General features: G+C 40.7%; 1 protein-coding gene and 1 long non-coding RNA gene across 3 annotated transcripts in view; one reads left to right on the forward strand and one right to left on the reverse strand.

Moving 5' to 3' along the window:
• LOC124866487 (semaphorin-4B-like) overlaps window positions 1-15,780 on the forward strand; it is an 83,185-nt gene that overhangs the window by 16,571 nt on the left and 50,834 nt on the right. Inside the window, exon 1 of one of the 2 annotated variants that reach the window (XM_047362287.1) lies at window positions 8,612-9,159. The exons of the other annotated variant lie outside the window; for it this stretch is intronic. The gene's annotated coding sequence lies outside the window, so the exon portion shown is untranslated. Of the gene's footprint in view, window positions 1-8,611; window positions 9,160-15,780 lie in introns of those variants that run through there. 2 annotated transcript variants of the gene reach the window in all.
• LOC124866488 lies at window positions 2,910-8,404 on the reverse strand. Its single transcript, XR_007037838.1, has 2 exons — window positions 7,822-8,404; window positions 2,910-3,192 (listed from the first exon to the last, which is right to left on the reverse strand). It is a non-coding gene; the product is annotated as an uncharacterized LOC124866488 (long non-coding RNA).

Consider the following 15,780-nt stretch of genomic DNA (forward strand, 5'->3'; position numbering starts at 1 on the left):
AATCATCTGCTGTTTTCTTTAGGCAGTATGCTACCACTGTTAGATTAAGATACATGACGAACAACTGATATGTTTCCCCTAAGAAAGCTAAACTTTGTCTGTGGGAAAATCGAGTGTCTTGTTGTCACTGCTCAACCTGTCCTACAGATACTTGAAAACACTTTAGCTTCACCTCATGGATATGTAGTCAACATCTCTGTAGCAAGGCAGTTCTGAAGGCAAAAAAGGGTCCAACCCGATACTAGCAAGGTCTACCTAATAAACTGGTGTCTGTGAGCGTACATCCAGCCCTGAGATACTTAAAATGAGGTTGTAGAAGACTCCTGTCCTGTTGGTCCAGAAGGCACCTGAAAATAACATGGTAGTGTAAAGGGACCCTGCTTCTGTTCAGGGTCACAGGGGATCTACGAACTAGACGTCACAGGGCTACTTTTAGGTGACATCGTGGACAAAACGACTGTCTTTGTTTCTTCATGTTTTTTTGGGTTACTAAATCCTTCCCAAACATCAGGACAGATTTCCGAATCTGCTGTTGTTCGTCTGGTGCTTAATCTCAATAAAAGCTCCACGGGTGGCCTTGACCCTAATATGAATGGGCATTGGATGCTGCCTTAGTTAACGCATAATAACAAGAGGTTATTGTTTGAGAACAGAATCAGATTAAGGAAGATGTGTTTAATAATAATAATAATATCATGAACAGCTCCAAATAAGCACAGATATGTTTTTAAACTGTACAGCTCCAATCAAAGTGCTTAATCAAAACCTACTAGAGATGCAGAGTTGTTAGTGACACAAAAATGCTGTAGTTAAAATGATCTACATTCCCTAAACTTTTCTCATTAGTTACATTATAACCACAAACTTTTATTTATTAGAAATGTTACGTGACAGACCAACAAAAAATAGTGCATTATTGTGAAGTGGAAGGAAAATAAAACAGATATATATACTTGGAATAAACACTTTGTAAAACCAATATTCATTGAAATCCACAGGTCCTTTTGGGTGTGTCTTTTTGCAGATCTCATTACTGGGGTTTTCCCCCAATGCTTTGGTGCAAAATAGCTCAAACAGTGAGATTGGAGGACATTGTGAACATTAGTTTTCTTGTCACATTCTTGATGGGATTTAGGTCTGGACTTTGACTGAACCATGCAACACATGGTAAATGGCCTGTACTTGTACAGCCCTTTATCAAGTCTGAGGACCCCAATGTGCTTTACTCTACAATCAGCCATCCACCCATTCATACACACACTGACAGTGGTAGGGTAGGCTACATTGTAGCCACAGCTGCCCTGGGTCACACTACAGAAGTAAGGCGCCACCGAGCCTTCTGACCACCATCAGCAGGTATTGACACAGCGGAGGATCGAACCAGCAACCCACCGGTTACAGGACAAACCCTGTCGCCACAAGCCCTGTGTTAGGATTGTACATGAAATACTTTGACCTGGACTGTTCCATTATAACTACATGTTCAGGGTCGCTATGCTGCTGGAAGTTGAACCTCCACCCCAATTCCAAATCATTAGCACACTAATAGGTTTCTTCCATTATTGCCCTGTATTTAACTCCATCCATCTTCCCATCACCTCTGACCAGTTTCTCTGTTCCTCCTGACAAAAAGCATGCCAGAAGCATGATGCTGCCACCACTGTGTTTCACAGTATATTTATGTTGATGTGCAGTGCAAGTTTTCCACCATAGATAGTGTTTTTCACAAAGGCCAAAAATAATGTATTTTGTTTCAGTCAGTCAGGGCACAATCTTGCACGTTTGTCCATTTTATTTGCTTGTTGCAAACTGCAATTGGGATGTGATATGATTTTCTTCTTACCACTCCTTATATGAGGGTCATATTTATGAAGTGAATGCAAAGCAGCTATTTCCTGGTAGGTTTGAATTGACCTACCATTTTCAGATTATGCATTGTACAGTTCGCTATGAGATGTTTAAAGTTTGGGATATTGCTTAACAACCTAAATCTGCTTTAAACTTATCCACAATTATATCTCCTTACCTTACTACGGTGTCCCTTGGTCTTTATGATGCTGTTTGTTTACTAATGTTTTCCCACAAACCTCTGAGGCCTTCACAGAACATATACTGAAATTAAAATAAATACAGGCAACAACATATAATTAGTAACTGGAGAGCATCTAAAGGTAGTTGGTTGTATGGAATTTCCTTTAGGGGTTTCCAAGTAAAGTGGAATGAATAAATATACACGTTAAGAACCTTGTATCGTTTTCCTTACACTTCATAATTCTGTTGTAGTTTGTGTTTTGTCTAAAAATCTCAATAAAATAAACAAATAATTTGTGACTGTAAAAATGTGAAAAAGTTCAAGAGGTATGAACAATCTGCAGAGCACTGTCTGTCTGCTGAGTATATGTCCACCCCCTGTTGTTGAAAGCCTGTTTTCAGCATACGTTTGAGGATTTTAATCATCTCAGAGGTAATCCCTGTTTGTATTTGAAGGATTACCAAGGTCTCAGCAGATAAGGAGGAGAAACTTTGATTTGGTGCCAGCCTATCGGGGAAATGTAAAGAGACTTTTATAGTGAAAGCTAAAGCAGGTGTGGGACAAAAAGCCAGCAAAATGGGAGAGCTGTCATAAGGTTACCTCTTCCTTTCAATTATTTTTCCAGGGGTGGCTGGAGGCTGTGAATACAGACATATCCTCTACCTACTCTATCAGAAAAATTGCCACGCAAAACAACTCAGATAGCATCAACATTTTCTGACCAAACTATCAAGCTGAGCTATTAGAATGCAGCCGCTGCTTTTAGTTGTTGTCATCACATTTCCTTAAAATATCCGACAAATTCCCATGTTGTTTAGAGTCGCTGACAGCATGAAGTTGGAGATTAATCATAAGACTATCTTGTCCCCTGCAGCTGTTTTGTGTTATACATGAGCTTTTATTAAGATCATTTCTACTGGATTTCCTGAGCAAAACAGAAAGGCCATGACTTGCTGTTGCATTAAGTTATTAAAGGGAAACCAGACAACTTAACTTTCACAGTTCTTTTTACTCAGAAAGAACTGTGAGAAAAAAGAGATTACATGAATGGCTGAGTTTGGATGTGCCCAGGTCTTTGCCTTTGTATATAATCCTTCCTCATTCTCTTTGTGGTGGACACGCTCAACTGTCAGTCACTGCTTGATGTCTGCAAGGAAGCCCTGGGAATAAAGAGGATAACTGATGTCAAGGGTGACAAAAAAAGAGAACTTTCAGTCTGCAAAAAATCAGAGCATTTTCTCTCCATTTTCTGCTTCATGCGGCACAAAAAACATTGTATACTAAGTAAGTTTTACACACTCTGAAGATAAATCTTCACTCATCCTGCATGACTGAGGAGAAGACATGACGATACATAAACTCAACACCAGGCAGTTCATTATTCTGTCACAAAACATTTGGTATGTGTTTAAACTGTGTCACTGTTTCACCTTATTTTAATGAGGGCAGAGAATTGGGCATTACATGCTTATTAAGCAGTCTTGAAACTACTGTGTGGAATTTGCATTAATTACCAAGAGCTTACAAGGAAAAAAGAAAATAGAATATGGAACATTTGAATCACCAGACTCTTGTCAACATTCCAATATTCTAAGACAAGGAAATCACAATTCCTAAAACAATCTGCTTCACTGATAGTACTAAATACAGACTCCATGTTGGACATTTGTTTCATACAACATCACGGTCTGAGCTAAACAGTTAAGCCATTTTTAGCCATGACATGGTGCATTACCCAGCTGCAAAGATGGGTCCATGGTAGACATAAAATGATGGACATGGTCAGCAGCAAAACTCAGGTAGGCTGCTACTTTTAAATGTAGTTCAATTGGTATAAAGTGTGTCAAGAAATTATCCACCATAACGCTGGCCTGAACCATTCATACAAGACAGGATGGATCTTTGCTTCCATGCAGTTTACACCAAGCTTTGACCCTGCCATCTGAATGTTGCAGCCAAAATCAAGACTCATTGTACCAGGCAGCTGTGGGCTCAGTTTCCTGTTTTTTGCTGACAGGGGTGCTGTTGTTGCCCATCTGATTTAAACGAGACATATCAAACTTTTTAATCCTTCCTTTTGCCACTTAAATCATTCAGTTGTGGTCTATATAGAATGGAACCGCAAAGCTTTGGTGTGAGTTTCTTGTTACTGTAGCTTCACACGCCCCTCTTTTACCCCTGTTCTGGTGTGCGTCTTTAAATGCTGTGAGTCGCTTCAGATCCTGGCTCCCTTCAGGTCAAAGAGCGTTCCACTCCACCCCGTTCGCCCATTTTTGTAGTTTGATAAAAGACATATAGCTAGTGGTGCAGAAACAAGACAAAAACGGTAAAACAATACCAAACTGTTTATGTAATAGTTCTATTCAAAACATGCAGTACGGTTATGTCCTCAAGGAGCTAAAAGCAGCACACAGCACTAACATAAGCAGAATGCACGATGCTACTGCTATAAAAACAATGACCAGGGTGTCATATCAACACACAATAAATTCATGTCTAAAATAAAGTTTGTTGTCTTTTTAGCGGTATTTGCAGCTTACCACATTGCTTTATCTGCAGATTCCATAGACAGAAGGAACTGACCCCTTAATCAGATGAAGTCTTTCAGCAAATCCTTCTTGATCCTGGCGGAGGTTGCTGAAGGGACTCGTCCTTGAAGTGCTTGCGCAAAGAGAAATATCCCCACAGATGTGGGTACAATATTTAACCAGGCACTTTGAAAGGAACAATGAAATGAATGACCGTAAATTCCGGACTACAGAGCTCACCTGGTGCTCTAATTTTAGAAAGAAAACCAATTTTGTACTTATACAGGCCGCACCGGATTTTAAGCCACGGGTTTGTAATATGAGATATTTACCCCATAAGATATTACGCGTGAGGATGTTTTAACTTTTAATTTAATCCGTGTGGTAATATAAACAAATGCATATTGCAAATGCTTTTTTTTTAACAGTGCCTGTAACACGGCTACCTTTAAATATACGTACGTTATCAGTAACACACAAATTTCGTTGCTAATGCTTTTTTACTGAACAGTGCACAAACAACATTTGAATATCTCCTAACGATTGATATACACTGCAGCCTACCAGGTCAAAAGTCATTGATCGCCTTCTTCATCTTCTTCCTGCGCACTGAAACCATCAAAGTCCTCTTCTTCAGTGTCCGAATTGAACAGCCTCAGGATCTCGTCACTCACTTCAGCCTCTTCGTTGTCGCTCTCACTTGAGCGCAGCTGGTCCCCTTATTCACGCAGCAGTCCAGCCTTTCGAAACCCGTTGGTAATTTTCCATGTTGATGAGGGTAAATATAAATGACTGATTTACAATACCGGTAATTTAATTGTGAAAGTGCTCTTGATATATCGCACAAGTTCTTTGGACCTCTGTGAACTACTCATCAATTTGATTGGTCGACTGTTACCAGCCAAAATGTTTTTGGCGGCATGAAAAAAAAACATGCATTAGCCACACCGTTATATAGGCCGCAGTGTTCATAGTGTGGAAAAAAAGTTGCGGCTTATAATCCGGAATTTACGGTATGTGGGTTAATACACCCAACAACCGAACATTCACACTTATCCACTTACAGCTTCAACATACTTGAGGTTGGACTACTCGCGGATATGTTAAATTGGTTAGTTAGAAGTCCATGACCTTATTTAGCTGTTCTGCATCAAATACTGTGATGTAATAGTTCAAGAAAAGTCACACAGAAAAACAGAGAAAACTGAAGGGATTGAAAAATATGACTCGAACCGAATATAAAGATACAGGTCCTTCTTAAAATATTAGCATATTGTGATAAAGTTCATTATTTTCCATAATGTCATGATGAAAATTTAACATTCATATATTTTAGATTCATTGCACACTAACTGAAATATTTCAGGTCTTTTATTGTCTTAATACGGATGAAATGACTGCTTCAATGCGGCGTGGCATGGAGGCAATCAGCCTGTGGCACTGCTGAGGTCTTATGGAGGCCCAGGATGCTTCGATAGCGGCCTTTAGCTCATCCAGAGTGTTGGGTCTTGAGTCTCTCAACGTTCTCTTCACAATATCCCACAGATTCTCTCTGGGGTTCAGGTCAGGAGATTTGACAGGCCAATTGAGCACAGTGATACCATGGTCAGTAAACCATTTACCAGTGGTTTTGGCACTGTGAGCAGGTGCCAGGTCGTGTTGAAAAATGAAATCTTCATCTCCATAAAGCTTTTCAGCAGATGGAAGCATGAAGTGCTCCAAAATCTCCTGATAGCTAGCTGCATTGACCCTGCCCTTGATAAAACACAGTGGACCAACACCAGCAGCTGACACGGCACCCCAGACCATCACTGACTGTGGGTACTTGACACTGGACTTCTGGCATTTTGGCATTTCCTTCTCCCCAGTCTTCCTCCAGACTCTGGCATCTTGATTTCCGAATGACATGCAGAATTTGCTTTAATCCGAAAAAAGTACTTTGGACCACTGAGCAACAGTCCAGTGCTGCTTCTCTGTAGCCCAGGTCAGGCGCTTCTGCTGCTGTTTCTGGTTCAAAAGAGGCTTGACCTGGGGAATGCGGCACCTGTAGCCCATTTCCTGCACACGCCTGTGCACGGTGGCTCTAGATGTTTCTACTCCAGACTCAGTCCACTGCTTCCGCAGGTCCCCCAAGGTCTGGAATCGGCCCTTCTCCACAATCTTCCTCAGGGTCCGGTCACCTCTTCTCGTTGTGCAGCGTTTTCTGACACACTTTTTCCATCCCACAGACGTCCCACTGAGGTGCCTTGATACAGCACTCTGGGAACAGCCTATTCGTTCAGAAATTTCTTTCTGTGTCTTACCCTCTTGCTTGAGGGTGTCAATAGTGGCCTTCTGGACAGCAGTCAGGTCGGCAGTCTTACCCATGATTGGGGTTTTGAGTGATGAACCAGGCTGGGAGTTTTAAAGGCCTCAGGAATCTTTTGCAGGTGTTTAGAGTTAACTCGTTGATTCAGATGATTAGGTTCATAGCTCGTTTAGAGACCCTTTTAATGATATGCTAATTTTGTGAGATAGGAATTTTGGGTTTTCATGAGCTGTATGCCAAAATCATCCGTATTAAGACAATAAAAGACCTGAAATATTTCAGTTAGTGTGCAATGAATATAAAATATATGAATGTTAAATTTTCATCATTACATTATGGAAAATAATGAACTTTATCACAATATGCTAATATTTTGAGAAGGACCTGTATCTATGCAGCAACTGGAGAGACTAAATTCAACTTTCCTGCTCTCTTACAGACTCCAAGTACACAACAAAATGTATCTGATGTCTAAAAAAGTGGATTTTGCATATGTCCTTGTTAAGGTTTGATGTGTTGTGTATTCGACGTACCCTGTCTGCAACTAGCAGGTGTCAGGGCTCTGTGTTGGTGCGCAGTTTGTGTGTGTGTGTGTGTTTCTTTTCACCCTCTGCTCTAGAGCGTTCTCTGGCAGGTGCTGCTCATAAGGGTCTAATCACTGGGCTTCTTAAGGAGCTGAGAACAGGAGGGAGACGTCAGCCCGTCGCTACTTTTTCAGTGACCCTGCCAGTTGGATCTTTTTAAGGATTCCAGTCCTGTGACCAGGTTCTGAGTCAGCCCCAGGGTTTGCTCCTCATCCCCTATTGTGAGTCTCCCTGCCTCCTCAGCTACTGGCCCCGGCCTGGAAGGGTTTTCTTACTGTTGTAACCTGCTTGTCCACCCTCCTACATGGGAATGCTCAAGCTGAGATGCCACTAGAGAACTAAGGGTAAAGAAAAGAAACTGCTGCTTACCTCACACATCTTGCCAACCTCCACCACAGAGGAAGGACTATCCTCCCCAGCAGAACCATCATCACTCTGGCTGTAAGTCCCTGTATAAATCTTCCAAAAAAAAACACCTTCCAATTCTCCTGGATCATCCATAACCTGTCGCCTTCTTTTCCAGAGAAGAACCATTCCCCTTGCTGTCGCTGTCTGGATTCCTGTCTTGCCTCCGTTCATTTTCCTTCGCAAATAAATCTGTTAAAACGCTACCCTAAAATTGTGGTTGTTTTCTCCTCCGAGTCTAAAGAAACGCTCCATTATGACAGTAGGTTTTTGATTGACTGTTGTCTTTCTATCATATTGGCCCATTCCAACCGTTCTCCTCTGACCTCTGAAATAAACGATGCTTTTCTGTCCTCGGAATCATTGTTCATGGAATAGTTTCTTTCTTCAATCTCTGTAAACCGGACAATGGCTGTGTGTGAAAAACCAATTAGTTTCTGAGATATTCAGCCCAGTCCATCTATCCCCAACAACCAAGCAACGTTCAAAGCGACTTTAATCCCACTTTCCTCATGTCTAAATGCCAGAATGCATTGTTTTTGGCATGTTGCCTGATTGGCAGTTTGTCTGAACAAGCAATTGAACAGGTGTACCTAATAAAGTGGCTGGTGAGTGTGTTAAACATGTCAGCCTCACAGTCCTCAGCTGGACACTGCACATGACAAATGAGTTGACTGAACCGACATTTTCACTTCAATTCTAATCAAAACGTTGTGTTGGGATTTGTTACAATAAATAGGTGCATAAATAACGTAGTTAATGTGAGATTTTAATCATTACTGAATAATTGTTCCTGTATCTTAATGGAGATATATCAAAAGAAAAAACGCTGAATTTCTTAGAATCTTCTTACACAAATCAAAGTAATTCATGTATCTTTTCTAAAATATTTCAAAACTAAAGTTTGTTTTATTTATTTTAACAAATCCCCTATTGGCAACCGAATGTGGCAAGCTGTCCCATTAAGGGTCTCTCAGGTTTTAGGTGACATTAGTTATCCCTCTCCCTGTATGAGGAACCGCAGCCGCTCCTGCGGAGTCTGTGCAGCGATTGCGCTTAGCTGGGATGTGTGCTGGACGCAGACAGCGTGTGCTGAGGGTGGAGCTAAAGTTTGAAGGCTTGAAAACGGAGCAGCGTTCAGTTTGTAGTGGGACAGGTTTGCTTTCACATGATGGGAGGATGTACGCCGCTTCTCCGGCACTGATTGGAGCCAGATTTGAGCGCATTCTGAGGATTTACTCGTAAATGTGGGTCCATTTCTGAGACTTTTATCCAGAGACCGGCTGGTGTTCTCTGCGGAAGGTAAGCTCTCTCTGTCTCCGCTGGGTTACATTTTGTTATCCACACATATCGGACGCCAGGTTTTCGCTTTTTGAAATGGAAGAGAAATAGAATTTTTGGGGGGAATTTCTGAGTCCTACGGAAAATGTTGATTTCATATTCTAAGCTATGACCTTTTTATTTAAACATGATCTCTTTTTCTAACAAGCTGTCCAGTCTGTTAGGCTGTTTTTCTTCTTGTTCTGTCCTGAATCACCTCAGAGTTCCTGTTTCCTCTCATGTCTGGCTGCTTTCTGACTAAATTACAGCTCCTAGATCAGAAGAAAGAAGTAATCAAACTGAGATGATAAGCCCTGCTGTGCTGGTCGTGCAGGTGGAGAGGAAGCCTTATACACTAGTCCTTCTGTTTTCTCTCTACTCTTGTGGGGAAACGGTTGCTGTTTGCATCCAACCCAAACTAAACCACAAATAACAAACAGGAGAGATTGCTGCATGATCCGTAATACTTCACACACATACAAGACCACAGGCCAGGACTGATTCTGCTCAACCTTTCTCTCCTTCAGCAGCATCTGTCTTGTGTCCTGATATTCTTTTCTCCAAACATTTGTTTTTTCCAGAGCCCTCCCAAGGTTGGATGAAGCCAGGGGGGGTATTGCTAGATATAAAGGTCTATAGGGCACAAGACGTGAATATTTATGAAGTTCATGCTCAATTATACAGTTAAGCCCCAAATTATTCATACCCCTGGCAGGTGTAGGTGTAATACTATTTTCATTGTTTCTGATGAGGTGGGTGTCTCTCAAAATATAATACAACAATATAAAAGAAAGTAATAATCTTGAAAAGAACAATATTTGTACCCTTCTTCAAAAAATCTTGTTTTTATTGGCTTAAAGCAATCAAACCCTTCTTTTAATTGCTGCCCAGCTTTTTGCATTTTTCCGCTGGTATTTTGATAAATTATTTTTGGTGATGATCTCCAAGTCTTTGAGGTTGGAAGGCCTGCTTGCCAACACCCTAATCTTTAGTTGCCTGGACAGATTATCTGCCAGTTCCAAGTCAGGACTCTCTCTGGGCTTTTCCAAAATGTAGATGATGCTTCCTTGCAGAAGAAGCATGTTTGTTAATTTAAACCAAAGTTTCTCCTAATGGTCTTGCCTTGTGTGCACTCCACACATAAAATTTAGACAGCACTTACTGAAATGGGAGGAGACAACACCTGCTTTCCTACAAAATCTATTATCTAAATATCTAAATCACAGGCTTAAAGTCTTCTTCTGTACAACATGATCTTTTTGGAAAAAACATATTCCCATTGGGAGTTGCCAGATGCTCACAGTGTATATGCAACATTTCCCAAATGTTCTGATGTTTTTTAGTAATGTTTATTATTATTATAACTGACTTTACAATGCAGTCTTTATGCTGTGCATAAAGAATGGGTTTGGCAATGGCTACGTTTGCGGCAGTTCTTCAGTTTAGCTGTTTGTTTACCTTCTTAATATCTGAGCATGTGTGATGCACTAGTTGGCATAAAGGACAGTGATGGCAGAACTCAGAAGTGAATTTAAACCAAATATTACATCTATGCATTATTGCTTTTCAAAGACATTGTTACAAAATAACTTGATATCACTGGATCCATATTTAATCATTTGTCTGATGCTCAGAACAAGTGGTCAGCGTGTGAAGAAAGGTTTTTCTTTTGGAAATGTAAAAACACAAAACTTCTTAGTGTTTATCCACACGTGCAATGGTAAACCCATTTCCACTGTTTACATTCACCTCTTTGATTTTCTGAGTTTTACTGGCATGGAACAGCAGCTGCATTGAGTCTATTTCGCTTGATATTTTTTGTATTTTTTTATGCATTCTGCAGCAGGGGCAGCATTTGATGTTACATTCACATGCAACCATGGAAAAGAGCTTCTGTTAGCTGGTCTATCTGATTTATTTACAAACCATCAATGTGTGCAGAAATAATGATGCTAGCTTTAAATCACATAACTAATGAAACTATGAAGGTTTTTGTGCAACTGTTGGATTGGTCTACCTATTCTGGGCAAGCAGGGTGCCTTAAGCAGTCGCAAGCTTTGTAAATACCTCAGTCCGGTCCTAATCTTCTCTTTGTAGGTTTGTTTTACTCTGACGTCCTGCACATATCACTCTAGTTGTCTGTAAAGCAAACTCAGCGTGACCCTGGATAAAGCATCACCTTTGCTCTGGATCTGGTTTTTGCCGATATCTCCTCATAAAGTCAGCTTCTTGCTTTTTATCCTGAGCTGTTGGAGCAAAATCTGCTGATTATGATGGATGTGAGCTCTGATGGCTGTCTTGTGTTTGCATTGTGGTGATACGCCTTGTTAGGTTCTGACTGTAAATGACCACTGGAGCCGTTCCTTCTGATAGTTTATGACAAGAAAGCTGGAGACTGACTAGGGTTTTTTTCCTGTAATTCAAGGATAAACCCATCCTGCCTCACGTTTTTTTCTTGTAATTACGCAGACCCCCACCCATACATTCAAGCAGCTCAAAACAAAAGCCCACCCATCCAACACTCCACCCACAACTTCAGAAGAATGGTCAGCATGTGGGGAAGTTGTGGTAAAGAGTTGGAGGGGGTAAACTGGGTCGTTGAGAGATACTCTGCTGCTTTAACCCCTAATAACTTGGCATCCAGAGGGATTAGGATCACTCAGCTCAAACTGATGGGAACTTGCTTGTTTAGAGTCCCCCAGCAGCCTTTCGTACAGGGCTGAGATGTGGGAAAATTGTCATTTTCTGGGCTGGGTCCAGGACCCATCCAGGGACGGAACAGGCTTGAACCAAGCTGTCTTTCCATTATCTAAACAAGAGATCCTCCAGAACACTTCAAGCCAATGCTACTGGAATAGCAGGGTGTTTATAAAAAAAAATTAAAGCATGCAGGGTTTTATCGTGCCTGAGGTTTGACAAAAGAATCTGGCAGTGATGGCGCCTCAGGCTGAGGAATTTGCAAAAAGTCACACTTAAGTCTTTACACATTGGTGAGAAGGTTTAATGGTACTATTTGCATTCAGGGAAACTTGGCTGTTGCCCTGCTTGCTGCCTCTCTCTGCAGTGCTGTTACACAGTCTTTGTCTGCCAGTTGCTTGGCCATTCATATTCGGCATAAACCTACAGATCCTGTTGAGAAGCCCCTCCAGGCCCTGCAGGGGTTTAGGTGCCGGGCCAGAGCAGGACTCTGAAAGCAAATGATATTCCAAGTGGTTTTGCTGAGGATATGGATTTTTTTTGTTCTGCAAATTTAAAGCCTTGCATTTAATTCTGGTTGTGTTTACAGTGCCTTGCAAACATATTCATAAACTTTATCCACATTTTGACATATTTAAACTGTAAACTTCACTGCATTTTATTAGGGTTTTATGTGTTTGACCAACACAGGGTGTTGCACAACTGTAAAGTAAAATAAAAAGCATAAATGGCTTTTATTTTTTTATGTTTTTGCAGGCAACATTTTTAAACTGTGACGTACATTTTTATTTGTATACTTTAATACCCCTAAATAAGAGCCAGGTTAACCAACTGCGCTCTGATTTCATGTAAAAAGAGTTTGTCTTTGTCTAATTTAATCTCAGCGTGTTCTGTGAAAGAGGTTTGTTAGAGAACATTATTGAACTAACGGGATCATCAAGACCAAGGAACACATCAGACAGCTAATGGAAAAACCTGTGGGAAGGTTAAAGCATAGTTGGGGTATAAACTAATATCCCAAGCATTGAACATCTCTCAGAACACTGTTTAATCTATCATCTAAGAATGGGAAAGTGTATGAAGCAACTGCAAACGTACCCAGACAATAAGTTCCTTTGGTAGCTTGCTGCAAGCCATAAAGGTGACACAAATATGTGGAAGAAGGTGCTCTGGTCTGATGAGGCCAAAATGTAAAAAAATGACGTACAATCAAAGCTCTGTGTGATGGTAACCTACCTGATCACACCAGTCCCACAGTGAAACATGGTGGATCATGCTGTGGGGATTTAACTGGGGTGGAAGTTCACCTTCGAGCTGGACAACAACCCTAAAAAATATAACCAGCTCTGCAATGGGATGGTTTAAATCAAAGCATTATTCCTGTGCTAGATTGGGCATAGTCAAAGTCCAGACTGCAATCTAATGAGTCTGCAAGACTTAAAAATGCTTCTTGAGACAGCAAAGAATGGGCAAAATGTTCAGTCTCTAGATGTGCAAACCTGGTAGAGAACTAGCCCAAAAGACTTGGAGCTATCACAGCACTGAAAAGATGTTCTCCAAAGTATTTATTCAGGGGAGCTTAATACAAATGCATACTGCAAACCATGTATCCTTTATTCCTCATTGTCTTGATTTGTTGCAAAAAATCCCAATTGATATAAAAAAAATTGGAAAAGGTTCAAAGGGTTTGAAAATGTTTGCAAGACACTGTATTGTTTGAAGCTTGAAGCTGCACTTAGCTAGAGCTGCAGAAAATATCGACTCCGACTGAGGCGGTATTGTTGTTTTCTAATGTGGGTTTTGTGCTGTTTTGTATTGTGTTGTAAAATCAGTGATCTTGAGCTATAATCTTTTCTTTTAGTTCTTTAGTTTTATTTCTTCAGTAACTCCAAGCTAGACTTTAGAGCAATGAAAATTTCTGTTTGTCTTTATCTACTATCAGGGTTCTCGCTACCGCTACGCTGAAATGATAAATCTTTCTAAAATAATGTTAGCTTCGAAGGGTGAGTATAAACGCCCCCGCCACGCTCATAAAAATTCCTGGCTAGAACCCTGGATATTGACAGTTACTGTAGCTGGAAGCTCAGGTCCATACCACACAGAAGCAGGTTTCCAGCTAAAGTGGGTTTATATCACTGCTGTAACCCTGTATTGAAGGTTGGACAGAGTGCACTCTGCAGTGGCTCACAGGAGTTCCTAAATGAGGAGGCTGTCTGTGGATGGAAACATGTTGCGTAAGATGCTCTTCTCTAGAGAGAAATTTTACATCTCCTCTGTTCTTCCTCAGCTGTTTTCAAGAAAGGCCAGGGGAAAAGATAAACCATGACTTTTATAATGAAAACATTTCTGCACTCAATTTCTACATGGCCATTATTGGGTCTGTGCTGTGCATAGCATCTCTGTGTGGTTTGGCTCATCCAGAAAACAGGACAGGTCCAAACTGCAACGACCAATTAGGTTAGCAGAGAGGACCATCAGAGCTGATGTTCCCTCCATCCAAGGCTTGTACTGGTTAAGGATCAGGAAAAGGGCAGCTAAAATCTCTGCAGATCGCACACATCCTGGACACAAACTGTTTAGATGCTGATTACAAATGCCACCTGCCACAGAGTCAGTTTCTTCCCCCAGGATGATGAACACAATGAACACCTCACAGCCACAGTGGTTATTCTGCTGTGAAACAAAATAAGCATATTTGCACTACCACAACCTGCTTTTATTAAAAAAGGTAAAAGTATTGGATGTACATGATGTTTCTTCAGCTTTTGTATATATTCTCACTTAATGTCTGTATGCTGAGCGTGTGAAACTGGAGTCAAAGTCCTTGCTTGTGCACACAATCTTGACCAATAAATCAGATTTTTTTCATGGAACTATGCAGCTATAAAAATCGAGAATCTAGATTTTTCCACAGAGTGTGTGGTGGATTTATGAGGTGTTTTAAAAAGAATGGTGATGTTTAGTTTCTCCTCCTTGTTAATGGTAGCTTATGTCCAGCAACCTGCAAGAGTATTAATAGCGCATGAACTTTTTTACAACCACAAACTTCAGGTATTTTATTGAATTCTTTTGTGATACATTGACACATATTTGGACTTAATTGTGAAGTGTAACGAAAAGGGTAAATGGTTAAAAAAAATTTTTTTTTGTTACAAATAGAAAAACAGTGTAGTCTATATTAGAATTTAACCAACCCCCCCAACAAACACACACACAATCAATACGTTTGCTGCATTTACAGCTGCAAGAATTTTGGGGTTTGTTTCAACCAGCTTTGATCATCTAAAAATACATTTTTGCTCATTCTTTACAAAATCAAAAGAGCTCTCTGAATGTCCATTTACAAGTCTTGCCACATATTCGCCATTGGATTTGTGTTTGGGGTCGTTTACTTGCCGGAAGGTGAACCTCCACCGCAGTCTGTGTTCTTTTGCTAACTTTGACCCGTACTGTTACTTTTCCTCCGTAGCATTTTGCATAAAGTTCAATTTTGGTCTTATCTGACCTGAGCACCTTCTTCCACATGTTAACTGTGTCCACTACATGGGCTGTGGCAAATGGGCCCTCTAAAACTGGCTTTCTCCTTGCTGCTCTTCCCTGAAGACCAGGTTTGTTGTGTGCACAGCTCATAGTTGTCCTGTTGACCAAGTTTCATACCTGAGCTGTTGATGTTTGCAGCTCTTCCAGAGGTATGGCGATTAAATTACACACAGGTGAACTTTGGTGACTTCTTGCACTAGATTTTAGTTGGGGGTGTCAGAATAAATGACTTGTGACTATAATGATAATCATGTATCCTTTTTCTTCCTCTTCACAATTATGTGCTACTTTATGGGGCTATCAGAGAAAATAAATAGAATTGAACAGGTTTGAATACTTTTGTAAGTCACCTAACCTAGTTTCCTA

The sequence above is a fragment of the Girardinichthys multiradiatus genome, chromosome 4 (genome assembly GCF_021462225.1).
Source record: "Girardinichthys multiradiatus isolate DD_20200921_A chromosome 4, DD_fGirMul_XY1, whole genome shotgun sequence".
Classification (NCBI taxonomy): Eukaryota; Metazoa; Chordata; class Actinopteri; order Cyprinodontiformes; family Goodeidae; genus Girardinichthys; species Girardinichthys multiradiatus.